Source organism: Bison bison, unplaced genomic scaffold (genome assembly GCF_000754665.1).
Source record: "Bison bison bison isolate TAMUID 2011002044 unplaced genomic scaffold, Bison_UMD1.0 scf7180017864223, whole genome shotgun sequence".
Lineage (NCBI taxonomy): Eukaryota > Metazoa > Chordata > Mammalia > Artiodactyla > Bovidae > Bison > Bison bison.
In genome coordinates this window covers 578,010-582,783 of record NW_011494795.1, presented here as the reverse complement: position 1 = coordinate 582,783, position 4,774 = coordinate 578,010, and the positions used below count along the sequence as shown (strand labels likewise).

The 4,774-nt window shown below is 49.0% G+C and overlaps 1 pseudogene; it reads left to right on the top strand.

Moving 5' to 3' along the window:
- Nucleotides 1–4,774, top strand: part of LOC104992785 — a 45,384-nt pseudogene that overhangs the window by 14,405 nt on the left and 26,205 nt on the right.

Sequence of the window (4,774 nt, the reverse complement as noted above, 5' to 3'; positions counted from 1 at the left end):
GCTGTGCATCAGGAAGATTTTGCCTTTATGATTATGAGTTAGGAGGCCCGGTTCTGGACTCGAGTTGGCCACCAACCAGCTGTGTGGCCTTTGGACAGTGGCTACCCCTGTCTGAGCCTCAGCTGTCTCAACTCTAAAATGAGTTGGCCGGAGGTGATGACTTTTAAGGTGCACTTCAGCTCTGCTCTCCTATTATTCCAGGACTTCTGTTAGTCACAGCTAGGGTTTTAAAAAATAATTTAGCCCCATTTCTATCAGGCTTCCCTAGTGGCTCAGCTGGTAAGAATTCACCGGCGATGCAGGAGACCCCAGTTCCATTCCTGGGTCAGGAAGAGCACCTGGGAAGGGATAAGCTACCCACTCCAGTATTCTTGGGCTTCTTGGTGGCTCAGCTGGTAAAGAATCTGCCTGCAATGTGGGAGATGTGGGTTTGATCCCTGGGTTGGGAAGATCCCCTGGAGGAGGGAAAGGCTACCCACTCCAGTATTCTGGCCTGGAGCATCCCATGGACTGTATAGTCCATGGGGCTGCAAAGAGTCGGACGCAACCCAGTGACTTTCACTTTCAATTTCTCTCAGGATCCAGAAGGCTAATTTGGCTGCTGTCTACAACAAAATAATTTAATTCCATAGGTGGAAAGGGCCTTAGACAGAGTCTCAAACTGTGCTGCCTGGAGTCCTGGGCAGCTGCCGATGGCCAGCTGAGTGGGGCTGGAAAGGGAGGAAAGCGCCTGCGCCAACAGAGGGGTGTGTGCAGTAGACAAACAGGGCTGGACTCCCAGCTCCGCCACTTCCACGCCATGAACCTCCAGGTCCCCATCTTTAATGGGGTCACCGATCATTCTTGCAGATGCAGCTTAACCAGTGTCTGACACACGTACATGCTCGATGCAGGTGACTCTGTGATCAAAACAGCCCCTCTCCTCTGACTTGTTTTTCATAAGAGCCTTCCATGTGGGCTTTTATTCCGAGAAAGCAGTCTCTGGTTTTAAAAAAAAAAAATGAATAAAAAGGCTTGCAAATCCCTCAAACCCCTTCATCCTCCAGATGAGGATGAGAAAAACTAGACAGAGAGACCTATCCAAAGGCACACCAGGTCGGGGCAGGGTTCAGACCCACAAAGCATCTCAAAGGATTTCGCTCCCTAGAAAGGAAATGATTCCTCCCACGTTGGTGTTCACGTACCGCGTGAGGCTGGAGTCTGAGTTTCAGGCGCTGCAGCAGCAGTGGGGGGCTTGGGCGGGCATGGGGCAAGGCGCTCTGTGCCTGCATGGGGAGGGGGCCGAGGGGCTTATCATGGGGCCTGGGAACACCGACTGGCCAGTTGGTGTTACGGCATCTGCAGCTGTGCCAGACACTGGCAAGCTTCAGCTCTGCTGGCGACCCAGCCCTCCGCCCCTCCCGGGGGAGGCTCTGTCTGCATCTGGGCTGCCCCTCTTTCTATCTTCACCCCACAGTTCAACAGCTTCGAGCAGCTATGCATCAGCTTCACCAAGAAGAAGCTGCAGCAGTTCTCCCAGCACCACATGTTCGCGCTGGAGCAGGAGGCGTGCAAGAGGGAGGACATCCAATGGGTCTTCACAGATTTTGGCCTTGACCTGCAGGCCTGCATCGACCTCCTGGAAAAGGGACCCCGCTTCTTGAAGGAGGGGCTTAGAGAGAGGTCGGGACCCTGACTGGGGCACGTCTCAGGAGGGGATTTCACTGGGGCCAGTGCTTTTGGGGGAATCAGCAACACAGCTGATGGCTCTGGTTTATCTGACCTCAAGCTTCCTCTCTAAAACGGCACAACACCCACTGCAGTGGCCACTGTCAGCTCGGCTGTATTATGCCTTCACTCATCGGATCATCACAAGCTCCTGTGTGCAGGGGGTAATTTATTATAACCATTTCACAGATTCCCAACACTGAGGCACCAAAAAATGAAGTTGCTTGTCCATGGTCATCCATCCTATGAAAGGCAGAGTCAGGTTTTAACCAGGCTGTCTAATAGCCTCCCATGTAATCACATCATAGGCAATGTTTTAGCAAATGGTCCTCACTGGAGAATATATAACATTAGTAGATGCAAACTATTTTATATAGAATGGATAAGCAACAAGGTCCTACTGTAGAGCACAGGGAACTATCATCAGTATCCTGTGATAAACCATAATGGAAAAGAATATGAAAAAGAATATACATGCATCAGATCAGATCAGTCGCTCAGTCGTGTCCGACTCTTTGCGACCCCATGAATCGCAGCACGCCAGGCCTCCCTGTCCATCACCAACTCCTGAAGTTCACTCAGACTCACATCCATCGAGTCAGTGATGCCATCCAGCCATCTCATCCTCTGTTGTCCCCTTCTCCTCCTGCCCCCAATCCCTCCCAGCATCAGAGTCTTTTCCAATGAGTCAACTCTTCGCATGAGGTGGCCAAAGTATTGGAGTTTCAGCTTCAGCATCATTCCCTCCAAAGAAATCCCAGGGCTGATCTCCTTCAGAATGGACTGGTTGGATCTCCTTGCAGTCCAAGGGACTCTCCAGAGTCTTCTCCAACACCACAGTTCAAAAGCATCAATTCTTCGGTGCTCAGCCTTCTTCACAGTCCAACTCTCACATCCATACATGACCACAGGAAAAACCATAGCCTTGACTAGCCGGACCTTTGTTGGCAAAGTAATGTCTCTGCTTTTGAATATGCTATCTAGGTTGGTCATAACTTTCCTTCCAAGGAGGAAGCGTCTTTCAATTTCATGGCTGCAGTCACCATCTGTAGTGATTTTGGAGCCCAGAAAAATAAAGTCTGACACTGTTTCCACTGTTTCCCCATCTATTTCCCATGAAGTGGTGGGACCGGATGCCACGATCTTCGTTTTCTGAATGTTGAGCTTTAAGCCAACTTTTTCACTCTCCACTTTCACTTTCATCAAGAGGCTTTTGAGTTCCTCTTCACTTTCTGCCATAAGGGTGGTGTCATCTGCATATCTGAGGTTATTGATATTTCTCCTGGCAATCTTGATTCCAGCTTATCACTCTGCCCCGTACAGCAGAAAAAACACAACATTGTAAATCAACTATACTTCAGCAAAATAAATTTTTTAATTGGAAAAGAAAATAAAAAAGGATATGTATTGTTTGATTAAATGCATAAAAGTGACAGAAAAAGGACATTAATGAGGCCGATGACAAAACGTGAACAGAGTCTGTTCACAGTATTGTACTGATGTTGATTTCCTAGTTTTCATTTCATTTCATTTTACAGAGTTTACTGTAACATTTGGAGAAGTTGGATGAAGGATGTATAGGAATGCTTTGCACTAGTCTTGCAAGCCTAAAATTATTTCAAAATAAAGAGATAAAAAATAAAGAATATACCTTGTCTCCAAAGTTCATCCTCAGATCCATCATAGAGAAGTTATCATCAAGGAAGCCAGGGGTCTTCAATGGGAGGCTTTCCTCCCTGGAAAAGTCACCAAAAACAGTCTGTGGGGACTTCCCTGTGGTCTAGTATGCTCTGTGAGATGGCCTAGTTAAGACTCTGTGTCCAGCTGTCACAGAACCCAAAAGGCCCTCATGCTTGAGCTTTGGGAACAAACATTGCCCTCTTCTAGGAGTCTGCTTCAGAAATCCAGACCTTCCACGGGAGAGGGCATATTGCATCACTAAGGGCATTTGTGAGCTTCTTTTTCTGGTGGGAAGAAACCTAGAACCACATGAGGCCCAGGTTGCCAGGAATGTCACTGAGAAGGAGGAACAGATAAAAGAGAATTAAACATGGGGAAGACAGGTGTCATTGACGTCACGATTTTTCTGAGAGTCAAGTCTGCCTGGCACCTGGGATTAGCATTTGGGGAGCTACGTAGCACCCTAGAGATGTCAGTCTTCCCTTCTCTTGGACCTGATGAATTCTAGCCTCTTTCAAGTCTAAATAGCCATGGCATTCGAAGACCACGGAAAACCAGACCACGCTCAGAGGTTGCTGCCCAGTTCTGCATCCTGGCTGGCCACATCAGGTGTGGGGCACCCCTCCCACCAACCCCAGGCCAGTGCCAGTCACCTCGCTGGCCTCCTCTAATGCCATCCACTCCTTTTTCCTTCCAGCCCACGGGCATCTTCTTCATCTTCCCCAAGGCCACAAATGCCACATTCAAGGCAGCCCTGTTCCTCAACCACCTGGGTAAGTCCAGCAACTTCCTAAGCCCAAGGGGCACAAGGGCAAGGGGCCCAAGGCCCACCCTGAGCTCGTCCACTACTCAGGCACCGTGAGTACCTCCCCGGGGGGCCACCTGCCCAGTACCTCCACCTCCCACACATGGAAGTCCATCCTGCCATGCCCTCTCTGAGGCTTCCTGCCTTCTACTAACATGGCCATCATCTAACAGGGCGACCAGCTGATTGAAATGACCTCCCACTCCTATTTCCTCCTCACTTCTCTCTCTGGGAGAGAGAGACGTTCCCTCTTGGAACTCTCTTTGGGAGTTCCAAAGCAACCTAGCCAAGAATGCCCTCAGACCTGCCAGGGCCATGCCATTGTCTACGGCCCTCCATTTGATCTTGGTCAGAAATGGTAACACTTGCAGGGGATTAAAACTCTGCCCTTCCAATTAACTGTGGAAAATTCTGAAAGAGATAGGAATACCAGATCACCTGACCTGCCTCTTGAGAAAATTGTATGCAGGTCAGGAAGCAACATTTAGAACTGGACATGGAACAACAGACTGGTTCCAAATAGGAAAAGGAGTACGTCAAGGCTGTATATTGTTACTCTGCTATTTAACTTATATGCAGAGT